The 16965-nt window shown below is 32.5% G+C and overlaps 1 long non-coding RNA gene across 1 annotated transcript in view; it reads right to left on the minus strand.

Annotated features, from left to right (window-relative positions):
- Positions 1-797: 797 nt before the first annotated feature.
- The window catches only part of LOC149566560 (uncharacterized), a 70917-nt gene continuing 54749 nt past the window's right edge, over positions 798-16965 (minus strand). The window contains exons 2-3 of the long non-coding RNA XR_016362219.1: positions 1219-1290; positions 798-1106 (exon numbers count right to left, since the gene is read on the minus strand). This is a non-coding gene — a long non-coding RNA (uncharacterized LOC149566560). The remainder of the gene's footprint in view (positions 1107-1218; positions 1291-16965) is intronic.

A 16965-nucleotide genomic window follows, 5' to 3' on the forward strand; every position in this document is an offset into this window, starting at 1 on the left:
ATACATTGTTTGTGGAGCTCTAGTTTACCTATGTACTTATTGTGGAGCTCTAGTTGAGTTATGCCTATATAGCTCTTATACTTTCATATTTAATATTGATAGGATATTTGTTTTATAAATTTTTGTACATTGGATCATTTATCTTGCATATGCAAAATTAGACATGTATTGTTATTTTTATTTAAATTCGACATGGATATCTCATTTAAGACCAGGTCTCTTAGGACCTCCCCTTAAGACAACCTTTTTAGTATTTGTATGTATTTGTATGTACATATAATCTTTATATGTTCTTATATGATACATTCTTTATGTTTGTATATAATCGTTATGTTGTTACATGTATATGTTATATGAACTATGTTACATATTACATGTACATTATATTTTATTAATTAAATGTTGTTAATTATAGTTAATTAAGGCATGTCATTAAATATAGTTAATACATGATCTACATTAAATATAATTAGACTAAATATAGTTAATTATATAGTTAATTACACTTAGATTAAGGCATTAAGATGAATAACTATACATATACATGTAAACTTGACTATTGAAAATATGAATAACATATAGAAACATGTGCATAACACATACATAAGTTGCATAAAAGATGAAGACATCAAAAGATCAATAAAATAGACGTCTACATTAAAAGATCAATAACATACATGTGCATATATCTGGAGAATATAATGTACCCATATCAAATGTATAAAAATAGATCATGTAGATCAAATGTCTAGAAATAACATATATAAAACATCAAAATCTCCATATAAACATGTATCTGGAAATAACATATAAAAAATCATTTAGTGTCCATGATATAAACACATATATAGAAATAACATATAAAACATCAAAGTGTCCATATAAACCATGTATCTGAAAATAACATATAAGACATCAAAGTGTCTGGATATAAAATGTATGCATATGGAAATAACATATAAAACATCAAACTATCCATATAAATATGTATCTAGACATAACATGTGTGTAATAAAATAAAAGGCCACATATGATCTAATCAACTATATCCCCCCTCCTAATCCTGGGCCTTGTCCCCAAAAGGGTCTATCAGCTGCATCTAAACCCTGTGTCAAATGATAACAAGTGAACCATTTAATTATGTGTATAGAAAAATTATATATCAAGATCTACATGTATATAAATCAAATATATATATATATATAAATTGTAACATACCTGGGACTCACGACGTGTAGGATATGTCGGTGTCTGCAGATCAGCAAAACGTAACATACTATTACTCAAACCCTATAACACATACACAAACACACACATATACATTAATTTAAACATATAGACATATTATTTACTATAATAAAAATAAATGTAAACATATAGAGATATTTACCATAGCATTATGTAATGCTCTGCCGATCTGACTGATATCTAAATCTTGTAATGAAAAAATAGTATCAACATCCAAGTCAATAGTGCGGCCCTGATTTGAAAGCATGGAAGTAAATAGACCAGGCTGTATGGTGCCACTGAGATCTTAAGTAGGGGGGTGCTGTAGGGTCCTGAGTAGCTGGGGCTGGTGCTGTAGCCTAGGCCTGTGTAGCAGTAGGAGTAGTAGAAGGTGCAGGAATGTCCTCCTGCCTCTGTGAATCCTCTAGGACTACTGTACGTGACAAAATATGTCTAATCTAAGAGCTCATGTCATGAAGTGGAATCCTTGAGAGTGTAGATAATTCTTGATATGCATCTAAAAGATTAGATGCTAAATATGATGCCAAACGATGCAATGCATCCACCTCTAAGACTGCAGAAATGTCTACAGGAGAAGGTATGTCTGCAACTCCATAATCATCATCAACAGGTGTGCTAGATGATGTAGCTGTGGGAGCGGTACTTGGAGATCATAGCATATATCGAGTACATCGATCAGAAGAAATCTTGTGTAACTGTGTGGCGACGGTGGTGATGCTCAAAAAAATTTGTGTCCTAATTGTGTCATCAGGAACACTCTCACCTGCAGTAGCCATCTGTGGACCTCTCGGCATAACCAAAAGGTTTGGACCCACCATTTCCCATTTGTTAACAGGCACAGGAGTGTCCATGGGTCTAAATCTATCAGAAAGTCTCCCTTGACCCTGCCCAACATGCCCTGGATAATCTGTATAGTCAACATCATAGTGTAAATGAAATTCTACAAACAATTGTTTGCAGAAATATAGGGGGAACTCATCCTTCTGTGGCCATCTATGATGAGTAGCCAACCAACGAGGATACATCAATGGTGTGATGAGTGGATCAGTACACTTCATCGCAGAGTAGCCTCTAACTCTATAACGATTTGCATAAGATGGAAATATGGTTTTCACCATGCTGGTGGAAACCTCAGTGTCAATATGTGTGTACTTCACAATGCCAGTGACACTGTGAGATAAAGAAGAATAAAATGTCTCAATGCTCATATCATCAAAAGGGTTGTATGATTCAACTATCTGAATCATACGAAATAAATCCTCTCGCATCACTATGACCTTCTCCCTATTAGGGAGGGTGGTAGAAGAGGAAAGAGAGGTATCCAAAACCTGCATAGCACGAGATAATCTCGCCACTGTATCTCTAAATAACTGCTATCTATCATGGGTGGAGGAGGTTGATCTACATGTTGTACTAGACTGAGCACTCTGACCCCCACCACGAACACTAGCGTCCCCCGAGGATGCAGGAGCATGATCCCCAGAACTAGATTCCATAATGTATATATGAAAATAAATATGAGAATATGAATGTGAAGCTACAATCTGAGTGATAAATATCTAGAGATCTGCACATGCATATATATACAAATATAAACATACAAGTCTATTTAAATTAAAATAATTAAAAGTTAAATTTAATTTGAAACACATGTACATATAAATACACAACATTAAATGTATGGTGCTAAATGAACAATCATGTAACATACTTATGTATTTTAAAACAAATTATCTTAGAGACCATATCTAATGTACATTGTAACGTGCTCATGCAAATGTGAAAAATAAATATTCGTACATGTACATGTATATTAAATAAAAATAAAATAAAATTTCTTGATTAAATGATAACTAAGTGTACACATGTACATACATGCAATAAAAAAATATAATTCTTGACTAAAATCTAAATTTTGATGTAAATGCTTTCATGATTATGGGGAGTGTAGATGAGAGTTAGGACATAGGGATAGAAAAATTTGTTACTAGATAAGTAAATGAGTTTAGTTAGCAAATGTTAGTTTACAATTTAGAACTCATGACTTAATTTAGTAGTTTGAATTAGAGCTAAGAATGTTAATAAAGTAAATGGGATATAGTTTTATTAAGGTTGATAGTAAGGTTAGTCTATTATGTGCTAGTAAACATATGAATACCTATTACAACCTATAACAGACGTAATGACCTAGTAGGAGTCCCTAGGTCCCCTTAACATATATATAGATAAAAATACCTAGAAATGTATCATGAGGTCGTTATGTGTCATTTGATAATGTAAGAATCATCATTACCTAATAAGACCTATTATATCCTAATAATACATATTAAGACTTATTAGAACCTAAAAAAAAATAGTATGACCTATTACGACTCCTATGTCTCCTCAAGACACACATGTATGGATAACGTATTGAAAAATGAAGTTGACATAAGTGATCAAGTAATGTGTTGTTTGGTAATGTAAGACTCATTATTACCTGACAATACCTATTATGTTCTAGTAAACATATGAATACCTATTACAACCTATAACAGACGTAATGACCTAGTAGGAGTCCCTAGGTCCCCTTAACATATATATGGATAAAAATACCTAGAAATGTATCATGAGGTCGTTATGTGTCATTTGGTAATGTAAGAATCATTATTACCTAACAATAACTAGTTGTTAAAATGAACATCATCAATATCTAAGTGTGGTTCATTCGGTTAGTAGAGGGCCTATGTTATGGTTAGAATGTGGTATGGGTTATGATTGTAGTTAATATAAGGTTATGTTAGAAGGTGTATTTAATGTCAAAATTAATTTCACCATAAGATATTATTGTTTCACCTCTAGATCCACCAGGTTATGTTAGAAACTGCATAATGTTCCCTAAAGGTTTACTACATTTTTTACTAATATTTTTCTACATGTTTACCTCATAACCTAATATTTTTCTATATTTTAACCTAATGTTTTTCTAAATTTTAACCTAATGTTTTTCTATATTTTAACCTAATTTTTTTCTACACTTTTAACTAATGTTTTTCTATATTTTAACCTAATATTTTTCTATATTTTAACTTAATGTTTTTCTACACTTTTAATCAATGTTTTTCTACATTTTTATCTTATGCTTAACTACATTTTTGCTAACAAATTAATTTAAATACCATTCTAAAATAATCTAAAATAATTTAAATAATTTAAACATATTAAAAAATAAACAATTTTAAGCATTTCACTCACAAAATACGTCAAAAACAACTATTTTAAGTACGATTAACATCTATTAATCAAAAAATACGTTTAAAAACTATTAAAAAATGAGGAGGAAAAAACCACTAACTGGTTACGGCTGAAACCCTTAACCCGCTCTCCAAACATCTAGGAACCGCAACAGTAACAATGATAGCCGCTAGAGGTTTGTGGCAGATTTTATACTGGCTTGGGGTTTTGGCCATAACCCTTTTAGCTGAATGGGTTTCGCCCAAAATGGTATGCACCACGTAGGCACGCAGAACCCCCATGTGTGTATGATCGGAGCCGTTACGGTCGAAACCGTTACAACCGAAAGTGTTTCGGTCAAAATGGTACAAGATATCACAAACGGTGACAAAGCTTTATGCTTTTACCCAGGATGTACCTAACTACTACTTTGAAGGAAAAGGAAGAAGGAGATGTAGAAAATAAAATGCTAAAAGGGAAAGGGATGATGTACCTAATTAAAATGGTTATGACTCTGCCCCTATATGCTTGACACATTGATGAAAAGCCATATACTTAACTCTTAACTCTATTCTACCTTCTAAGATGCCACATGAGGGTTTAGGGTTGATTGAATGCTGTAGGAAAATACCTTTTACAGTAGAGCAACCATCAATGGATCTAAACTCAACGTATAAATCTAAGTAGAAAAGAAACATTCAAAGGAGGCAAGATACTTGCACAGACTAATGAATGGCAAGAGAGGGTAAGAAATAATCTATTTTATTAATGGAAGGCAAGAAATACAGTTATAGAGCAAAAGGCTATTGCAAGTAGACATTATCAGAATAGAGAGGAACCTCAAAAACTAGGTTATGAGCAAATAAGAAAGAATGAGGAGATGGATTTGAAAAGAATCATGAATTCCCCAATCTACTAAAAAATAGAGCCAATGAAAAACATATTTACAACTACCTTTATAGATCAAACATAACTTAGATCTAAACTATGGAGTTCAAACCCCAACCAAGATGGAGTTGAGTTGTAGAGAGCAACAATAAATGAATATCAAAACTAAGTTTGATCATGAAATACAATCTATTATAGAAACGACAAGAAGGGGAAAAAAAATGCACTCAACTATAAGAAATCAAATCCCCTGAGATTCAATCATTACAATCATTAATGATACATGGAGATGCAAAATTGTCATGCAAAAAAGGCCAAAGAATGTCATTTAGTATTAAAGAAGAATCCTTGTAATGTGTCATGAGCACAACAAATAAATACACACCATTGTAAAAATAATGTGGGATGGGATAACATGGAATGTTAACCCACCATGAAAATTATAGAGTTGACCCACGTGGAATAAATTTGATTTTCCCCCAATAAAATGAGCCATCGATGTAGATCTTCATTATGGAATAGACAACCCAAATGATACAAGAAATCTCCTCAATAAGTGATTAAAACCCAACCATAGATCAAGATCAACTTTATAACCAATGGACAGTTGAGATACACTCAAAATATCCAAAGAAGCTTCTAGATCCAAAGACTATCATATCTTTGCAAGAGAAAGGTGTAGAAAATGCAAAAATATGAGAACCGTTTGATTGAAAGTAGCCCATAATAATAAGCATCCACCATGTGGCATGAATATATTGGTCAACACATTCACAAAATGCATGGTGGAAGAGATAACAACAAATTTCATGATTTCATGGAAGAAAAAAGGTAAGCCTTTTGAAATAAAAAAAAATTTTGGCCTTTTGAAATAATTTTTTTTTCTATTTTGGAAGGAGCATAAAAGCCACTCTTTGAAATGGTGAAAATGGTTAAATCAAAATGTTAACCTTGGAAAAAAACATGTGTTAAATTGCAACTTGGTACATGAAGGAAAACAAGACAACTCGGTCAAAGAACAAACTAAACTAGCTCGGCCAATGAAGGAACAACTCAGCTCATGAAGAAAATGAGTTAAAGTGAGATGTTAACCCAACCAAAATGTGTTTTAGCCCACATCAAAGAATCCATCCCATTGAAGATCTCTCTTATCATTTATCAATGATGGGCTAAATCGGGGGCAAAATGGCCAATAGGTAGTAAGTGTAAAGAAACTCAACTCTTCTTGTAAATTCCATATAAGGCCATTTAGATACTTGGAAACCTTAATGCTTTTTATTTCTTAAACTCTAGACCTAGGGCTTAGTTTTGAAACTCCTTCATATAGGTAGCCAGATCTAGTTCTCTCTATCTAAGATTTTGTCTCTTCTTGTGTAGTTGGATGTCATAATCTTCTGGCAGATAGTTCTCCTTCACTTTAGCCACCATAGTCTTCTGACTAACTATTGGCTTCTTTCCTTCCTTCTTTCTTTCTTCTTGCAAAAACCTTCACCAAGTTAATGCTTGTCCTCTTAACCTTGATTTGGTTGTCTTAAAATTTTTTGCCTTTATTATTCCATCACATTCAAAGTGATTCTCCTTACCCTCAATCCACTCCATTACTAATTCTACATCCATTCTTCTAGTGAAAATAGGAATGCCTTCTAGTGCCTTTCCACTTAGTGCCTTTAATGCTTTGAGAAAAGGTTCCTTAGCCAATGGAGGTTCTGGTTCAGATTCTAGTTCTTCCACTTGAAGCTTTCATTTGTCTTTATCCACTTCTAACTACTCTTTCATCTTTCCTGCAATCTCTATAACCTTATCTAATTTTTGACTCATCTCTTCCACAACTTCCTCAAGAAGCCTATTATTTTCTTGTTGTTTTGAAAAACCTCTTGTCAGATCTACATTGGTTACCATGGTGCCTTCTCCTATGGATTCTCTTCCCTCCGACATACACACTTCACTTCCCAAGCCTTTTAGTGGCTTTGATACCACTTTGGTAAGGAGCACTATCACCTAAGAGCACTCTTTCTCTTCCTAAGACCTATTCTTTGGTCTTTATAGGGTATTCCACTCTAGCCCACTCAGATATCACTCCTCAGATCTCTTTCCATATTATAGAGCTGATGGGGAGGTCACCTTCTACACTGAGTTCTACTCTCTTCTAGAACTCCTTAGACTCACTATTGAGCCCCTAGGATTACTACCTGACTCTAGTACTAGAGGAACTAATCTATTCTCCTTCTTAAGGCTTCCTACCCACTGAAAAGACTATCAAACCACCACTTCTCATGATTGATAAATATCAATCATGCACTCTCCTCTCACTTCTTCTTTCCCTCTACAAGTTTCCTAACCAAGACATGCCTTTCTCACCTAGGCCTTGCTTGAATTTAGAGCTAGCTCCACCACACACACATATAGACAAGAAAAGAATATATGTATAGAGGATTCTTCTTGACTTTAGAATTCCATTTGATTGAACACAAGGCTCAAGAAAAATCCATTTATTAAGATACTCCTACATAACACAATTATACTCTTCTAAGCTCTACCAATAGAAGATAAATTACAAACTAAAACTGATTAACACACTTGAACTCTCTTTATTGAATTCATAAAATCATATTACATTCAAGAAAACTCTATCTACTAGAAATTAACTCGATTCTAGCTTCTACGATGCTAATTCTCCAACTCTCTAATTTCTCGTCCATTTTTGTATGCAATCCGAGACCCTTTAGCTTTTATCTCCCTGCCAACTTGTTTAGAAAATCATCAAGATTTGGTATTCAACCACCTTTTTCCAATCTACAACTTCTTTCTTCATTTATAATTGTTTCTTGGCTGACATGTCCTTTTCATTTCACCACATATTCTTTCTCTTTTTGACTTTTTTGGCTATGACATTGTGAACAAGTCTTTCTCACCTCTTTTCACTTCTTTCTTCCTTAATTGTGTTCCAAGTTCTGATGTTGCACTTGATCATCTTCTTAATAGATTTTCCCCTTCGTGACTTATCTTCTAACTATTTGCTTCATTGTTATGACATTGTAAACACTAGTCATGGCTTCTTGACTTATCCTCTAACTATCTACTTCATCATCATGATGCTGTGAACATTGGTCAAGGCTTCACACCTCTTTTCCTAACTACTTACTCTACCATATGACCATGTGAATTTAGACTTGTGTGGATTCACAACTATTCTCCTTAACCATCTCTTGACTCCTATGACCTTAAAAATGATGGTTTTCTTAAGTTGCAACCTTGCAAAATCATTTCATTTCCTTTGGTCACTATTTTGTTTCTACTTTTCTAACTTAATATCTTATGTTCGTGATGAAGAGAAACTATCTATTCCACTTTTAGTCACAGCTTCAATGGCTTACTCTGTAGTTAGTCAATGACAATTGCAATCATGTTCTAACATTCATTTCCTTTGATTGTGGCTTCACTGTTGCTTTGTTGACTTAACATCTTCTATTCATGATAATGTGAAATGGTCTATTCTACCTTTAGTCATTGCTTCACTACTATTAGTTAGACTTAGAATATCTTGATTGTGATGGTGCAAAATGGTCTACTTTTTTGTTCATCACTACTTCACTATGGTTACATTTCCTTAACCACTAGTGGTTGCAACAATGTGATCCACTATCTTTCCTTCCTTATCAACTTAGCTGGCTTTGTTTGATTTTAGTTATTTCAAGTTGTGATCATGCACTAAGCTTAATTTTTACTATCTTGCCAGTTCACACGGTTATGGGATTATGTTGTCATACAACCTTATGAATGCCAAATGAACAAAAGTTTGAAGACTTTGGTGGCTTATTTAATGTGATCCACTCCTCAATCACAAGGATGAAAATGAACTATGTATTGGAGTACAACCCTAGGGTTCTCTTGCACCAAGAGCTCTCCACAAACTTAAAACTCCCAATTATGTTCTGTAATTTGACTATGTGCATGGTTCAACTTAGCCACTAGGTTCCCCAAGTGACCTTGGGACAAAGAATAGGTCTCCTTGTTATTCCCTATTTTATTTCAATCCATCCTATCCCCCTTGGATGGATTCCTCTATGGTTTTTTATTGAGTTCTTACTTATCAAGTTTTAGGCCTTGTAGCCTTTTTCCCCAATTAGGCCTCCCAAATTTAGTTTTCTTGGGATATCTCCCAACTTCTCCAAATCAACCCCCAATATATTAAGGGATTCTTTCTTAGGACTTACCAAGCTTCCATATTTCCTAGGTTTTAGTTCCCCAAACAAACATAGGCCTTTCACCAAACCCCTATTTTCTTGGGTTTTTATGGCACGAGAACCAATTTGGGTTTTTGGCTTCTTTTGATTTCTCTATTAAAATCCACTACTCTCCTTGTAGCCACTTATCAAGGTGACATGCCCTATCCACCCCTACCTTTTATTGGCATAGACCAATCAATATTGCAAGCTTTCTTGCTATTATTCTATGCAAAATCCTTGACCAAATGCCTTTGCAACCTAGGGCTTGTTGGCAAAAATAGATCCCCCCAAAAAAAGAACTCCAAAGCACATATTTACACTATTTACAATTTCCCTTCCTTGATTCCAAGTGACCACTAAATTTAAACCATGAGAATTCAAGTAGGACTCATTTCTACATGACTGGTACTATTCAAGACATCAAACCAATGGAAATTGAAGAATTTGTGAAATGTCAAAAAATAATATAAACTTTTAAAATAAACTCCACAATACTTAATTACACAACTTGAATCAATTTCTCAATGCCTCACAGTAATCCTTTCAATCCGTTAAAGGTCTAGATGAAAGTAAAAACCTCTCTGTCAGTGATATCCAATATCTTTTCCCAATGCCAACCATATAATTTGACAACTACCTCCTAGACTAGAGTTTTTCCAACTTTAAATATGCCAACCCTTTGTGTTCAGACCCTAAGCTTAGGGTTAGGGATCCTTTAGAGTTATTTCCTAGATTTTAGGAAAATATTGTCATGACAACTTTGTAAATTTACAAAGTTGTCATGAACATCTTTACATCTTTTTGCAATTTTGCATCTCTACTATCTTCCCATGCACAACTCGATCCACATCACATCATATGGTCCTAAGAATATCTAAAAACATCAAATGTATCATTGTTGCTCCATTTTGGAGATTTGGTCAATATTTGACCCATGTTGACCATGTTGGCTTTTATAGGGCTTAGCATTAGGTTTATTCAAACAAACCACAAAAAAAAATTCGAAGAACCCCTATCTACAAACACAAATAAAAACTCTCTTGGGACCCTATCCATAGTCCTTATTACCTTGATGGTTGTCTAGGATCACTTACAAGCCAAAAATGAACTAGAACCTAAACAAGACTCTAGCATGCTCTTGCACCAGTTTTACTAAAATGAATGGTGATAATAAAGTCACCCAACCTAGGATTGTAAAAAATTTTCTAACAAGGAGAGTTTTCAATAATCTAGTGATACTCAAGGAGGACATGGTTATGGATCTAGTGTTGGGGTATGCTTCTCTTGTGGCCAGCTTGGTCATTAGTTAGAAGATGGTGGAAGTAAGAAGTTGGATCTCAAATCTATAGAAGTCCATGGATTGAGACCTTAATACTCTAGAGATGGGTGACTTTTAAAAAAATGGGCACCTATACTAGGCTCAAGCGCCCAATCTAAAATTTTAAAAAATGGGTAGCTATTTTTTATTTTTAGAAAATGAGTGCTCATTTTTACTTTTATTTCAAAATTTTGATTTAAAATGCAATTTAGATGTCATATTTAAAAAAAAACTAAATTCCCACTTTTTGAGTTTTAAATAGAAGGCATTCATTTCTTATAACATGCGGTGAGATTTTTTCCTCAACTTCAATCTTAGTTTGGGATAGGCTTGGAGGGACTAAGCCTATGCCTTGTGTAAGAATTTTCTTTAGGGAAGAATTTACCCAAGACCAAGGAACTCAAAAAACAAGCACAAATTAGACCAGAGTATAATTAGAATAACTATGTAGTATTCAATTCTATGTACAACAACTAGGCACATGTCCACCACATATGGGTTATCCTCCATTATGCATGAAATTAAGTGCGATAATGAAAGGATAAGCCTACAAAGGTGAAACACACACATCAGTGTTGTAGACAACATGTGCAAAATTAGGAGTGCAAAAAATTGTGTTGTCTACATAACAACTCAGTGAATGATGCAAACTCCTATGGTGTAGACACCATGTGCATAATTAGAGTTGCGTACTTCTATGTTGTCTACATGACAACTGTAGAAGATGCACAAACTCATAAGTGTCTCATAAAGAGAAATAATAAAATAATGCAAAATAATAAAATAATGCACTAACCTAAGTAAACTTAAGTAAAGTGTAAATAGTAAATACCTATTTACACCAACACCTTGACCTCTCAAGATTTGGCTAAGGCATTGAATTAATAAACTCAAGACTTGGCATAATTTTTAGAGTTTCTTTTTGATCATTTTTTTTGATGAAATAAAAACACGTTAGAGTTCTCACAATCCTAATTTCAGAAATGTAAAATTTATGGTGTTATGATTTTATTTATTATTTTTGCATTATTTATTAATCAAAATTACTACCTAAACATGAAATACTGAGGTTCACTAAAACTTTAAATAATTTTATTTTAATTTTTTCTCAAATTAATTTATATGTCATCAATCTACATACAGTTCTTTTGAAGTTAAGTTTTTTAAAAAGTGAAATTTTAACCAAATTATGGTGTTCATACACCAGAGGATTTAAAAATGAGCTTAATAGCCAATTAAAAATTAAGGAAAAATATTTTCATTAATCTTTGGTGAATTAGATATCTTTGTTTAAATATATATTTTTAAAATCATTTATTTGTGTAAAATCATGGTGTCCATACATGAGTGTGGTATGGTCTTGAAACAATTATTTTGGAAAAGTTGTTTCTAAAGATTTACACCCAAATCATTTTTTGTCATATGGGTATTCAAATTAATTACATATTAAGAAGTAGACTCCAAAAACTACATTTTTTATTAGTAAATTTTTCTAATAGTCACTCTCTGAGTGCCCCAAATTTTAACATCAGTTGACAAGAAATTTCAAAAATAGGGAAAACACTTCCATTGTTTGCCCAAAAGTAAGACCCAAATTCTTGCACTTACCTTGGAATCTCCTTAGAATTTATTAGTAGGATTTATTAGAGGTATAGCTATGCTAGAGCCTACCATGGGGGATGTAGGTAGATCCTGTATATGTGAAATATAGGCCTCAGTTCCTCACACACACTTCAACACAATCATTATTTGAAAGATCATCCTGGAATGAATATGAAATTATTCATCTAAGTAATCCAAGAATTTGACCTGTTGCCTTCTAACTAGAAGGATTTTTCCTTTGCTCTCAGAATGAGAAGCGGGCAACTAGACCTCTAGAATGAAGGATTTTAAGCTATATGAGATATGCAAGATTAATCTAAATGTATGCAAGATTATTCTAAGGATAAGAAAGAACAATGAATCTAAATGGATGCATTATTAAACTATAATGAGATTAACATGAAAGAATATTAAGCTAAGAATGCAAGAGCAAATGAGTAGATATTCTAGCATAAGTTCAATGCAAATTCAATTCAACCTTCATAATGAGGAATCAAATGCTTCTTAAATAGAACCCCATAATCGATTGACGGTAAAGATTAATTAGAACAGATGATCAAGATTGAAGATGAGACTTAGTCATAATGGAAGATTCCTTATGAAAAGGGAGTTAACTGATTGCTTTTGAGTGGAATAAGGAGTTAAGTGATTTAATTCTTTTTCTAATTTTAGTTCACCTAGAGTTTCAATTTCTAAATTAAAGAGAAGATTTGGAGAGAATATTTAATTTAATAAAATAGAATATAACCTCATAAATGGATAAAATTTAATTAATTGAATAATTAAATTTAATAATTAAAAAGAGGAGATATCTTATTAGATCAAATATATTAGCTAAAGAGGTAATTTTAATTTAATTAAAGTATGAACACTTATAATTAAATTAAATTAAATCAATAGGTCTATTATAGCTAATTTGAGTCAATACTTAGGAATTGAATATATAGTGTGATTAATGCAGATTAGAGTTTTATACATTTTGACACCTAGGTCAAGTAGTGATTATCAAAATTAGAATTGCCTAGTAAAATAGGATTTAGGAATGATTGAATAGACTAGAATTATTAATATGGAAATGTGTCAATTTTGGGATATTATAGATCCCATATGGTATCTATGGTTGTTCATGATTATCAAGCTAAGCATGAAGGTACTATAGTCAAGGCTATAGGTACATTATATGGCTTCTCTACCATTATGTCATTTGATTCTAGTTCTTTATATTATTTTATTTATCCATTTCTTGTTCAATGATGTGTGATAGTGGTGACACGATAGGTAGGTAGATGGTAGACTGAGTTAGCCATGGGGTCCAAAGTGATTGTGGATTCCTTAATTGGTAGTTGTGTGTTGAACTTGGGCATCTTCACCAAATAGATCTTTGTATCCTACTCTTAGGATCTTATGACATTGTGTTTTTTTATGGATTAGTTACCTTAGCATTAGGTGAGCATTAATTTCAAATGTAAGTTGGTACAATGTGTCAATGACATAGGTAGGTAAGTTGATCTTGTAGGGGTCTAGAGAGTAGTCTCACTTTGGATAGTCTCAACTAAGAATCTGAAATAGAGTGTGAGGCATGTACCTCAAATATTTTTAGTCTTTGTTATTGACCTTGATGATGTTGAGTATTGAGAGATGTCACTTGATGATCACCCACTCTTGCATGAGCACATAGATATGTTTCTATATGAGATGATTCTTTCTAAACCAATTAGTATGCCACTACAACAGAACATTGGCCATGGGCCATATTTATCTTAGTGTATCCTGGTGGGGTGCACTAGTCATCTTTGTAGAGAAAAAGGATGGATCATTACATTTATTCATTAACTATCAACAATTGTATAAGGTGATAGTGAGTAACTAATGTCCCTTGCTTAGGATAGATGACTTGTTCAATCAAATGAAGGGAGAAAAGGTATTCTCAAAGATTGTTCTTAAGTCAAAATACCATCATCTTTATATCCATGAGGTTGACATTCATTTTGTTTTAAAACATCATACATGTTATGGGCATTGTGAGTTCATGGTTATACCCTTTAGGTTTATCAATGTGTCATCAGTGATCACGAGCTTGATGAATATAGTGTTCTACACATAGCCCGATCAAATTTTCCTTCTAATTCTAGATGACATATTAATATATTTTGAGACTATGGAGGAGCATGTGGTCCATTTGCACTAGGTATTGTCATGCTTATGTGACCATCGATTGTATAGGAAATTGGGAAAGTGTGATTTCTTCCAAAAAAAGGTGAAGTATTTGGGACACATCAATAGAGGTGATGGTATTGAAGTGGATCCTACGAAGTCCCAAGCTATCATGGATTGGTCAACAACCACTGGTGTTCTTGTAATGAGACTTTTTCCCATGTAAATAAAATATAATAAAAAAATTGAAACATAGTTAAAATGTATTATTATTGTTATGAAAGGGTGTAAGTTTTATAACCACCTTGGGATAATTAAAAATTAATAGTGAAATTCACAAAAAAATATAGAGGAGAAAGATGAAAAAAGGAAAAAGAAGTGCATAAAATAATGCAGGTTAGAGGTTTTTGGTTGGCATTAAGACATTTGGAGAAGGGGCATATAGTGTGTATCCAACTCAAGATGTAGCATACACCTGATGGTGTCTTGGCCAAGGCTATGTTATTTGTGTTGTGAAGGTAGGTTGGCTCAATAAGAACCAATGAGTTTCGTATAGAGATCAATTTCCTTCAGGATTGTCTCTTTGCGAGGAAGAGCCTAAACTATTAAACCTCTTTCTGTGCCAGATAGTAAGATTCTCTGATTACATAGATATGTATTTGTTCTCAACATATTTATTTGCAATCAAAATGTTATCTTCATGTTTAAAGTTTATTATGCAAATTAATTCCATGAATGTTCCCTATTACTATTATTGAACACATTTTTTTAATCAAAAGATTTCTATCTTGAATAACATACATAAAATTTAATTATGTTAACATAATTATATAATGTTCAATGGTTAATAATTTATTAGATTTGGTATGAGTGCATGCAACTATTCTATCCCTGTTGCATGGATGAGAGTATGAAATTGTATATGTCTTTTTATAAGAGTACTCAATAAATTTGAGTGAAAGTATAGAGTTCATTTTCTTTTTCTATTTAGACACTATCGATTGTGCCTAGGCTCTTTTGACACTTACTGAAGTAGCCTACATAACATAGTTCTAAAAAATTGTCTAAAAGTGGATGTTAGCTTCATCATAGGTACAATAAGAAGAAATGATTAGGATTTTGCAACATATTGAAATTTTTATAAACCTTCAGAGATGATTCAGTGATAGACAAAGATAACCTCAAATTATCTAAGGATATTAATTATTTTGCCAACTACCTACAAGAGTCCCTCAAGACATTTGCTTTTGTTGACAAAATAAAAATGTTGAGGATGAATCTATGATTATCTGCAAGCCCAATTTAAAGCCTTATATTGTCTTTTTGCACCAACAAAAACATTATACTATTTTTCTTTGTTTTAATATAGAAGATGCATTATTTGTTGTACAAGGTTAACAAATCTTTATTAATAATGTTCTAGATCATAGAATAATTTTTTCTTGTTTCTTTTATTATAACATGATAAATAAATCCTACTCATCCTATTATTCATTTTTCTATCTTTTTTTCTTTAAGAGAGCTTTAAGATTTGGCCATTCTTTAGATATAATGGTTTTATTTCAAAATATATTTAATTTTTCATACTCTAATAGTATTGTAGAAGCTTGAGAATTAAACCAATGAAAATAATCCTAATTCTTCCACTATTCTAAAGAAGGCAAAGTCCTTGATAAAATGAATTCTAAGGTAAGCCATCAAGTCATGTCCTTGAAAATTTTCCTTTTAATGTGTGGTACTAAGATGGACCTATCAATAGATGCTACACAAATTAATGTGCAAACTAAAAACTAGTCATTTTTTTTTATCACAAAACTGAATTTTTTATATAGAGCTAAATTTTTTTCCTTCATTCATCATAGGTTTTGTTCACTACCTATCAACTTTTCTATGTGTTTATGCTTGAATTTACCTATATCATATTTTTTACTCAAATGCCTAGAATTTTAGTGTTCTCCAACTCTATGGGTGTCATTGAATAAAAGAAGAGAGGAAAAGAACAAGGTTTTGTAAATATTTACATGCCCTATGATTAGTTGACTCTTCTCTATGAGAGTAAATTTCCACAATCTAGTGGTTTATTCTAGAGAAAATGATTGGCTTGGTTAGCAAAGTTGAAAATAAACTAGCTATTAGTAATTATTAAGAAATATATATTATTCCATGAGCTTTTTATCCTTCTTGTTTTTCACACTTCTCTATATCATAATACTTCTTGTTAATATAAGCCAGTGCTAGGATTCTATTCCTTAAGATTCATTTCCTATTGTTTGTCTTTACAACAACATACACCTTATAGAAATTAGGGCATATTAG

The sequence above is a fragment of the Cupressus sempervirens genome, chromosome 3, assembly GCF_028749045.1.
Source record: "Cupressus sempervirens isolate cs-2001-9-10 chromosome 3, ASM2874904v1, whole genome shotgun sequence".
Lineage (NCBI taxonomy): Eukaryota > Viridiplantae > Streptophyta > Pinopsida > Cupressales > Cupressaceae > Cupressus > Cupressus sempervirens.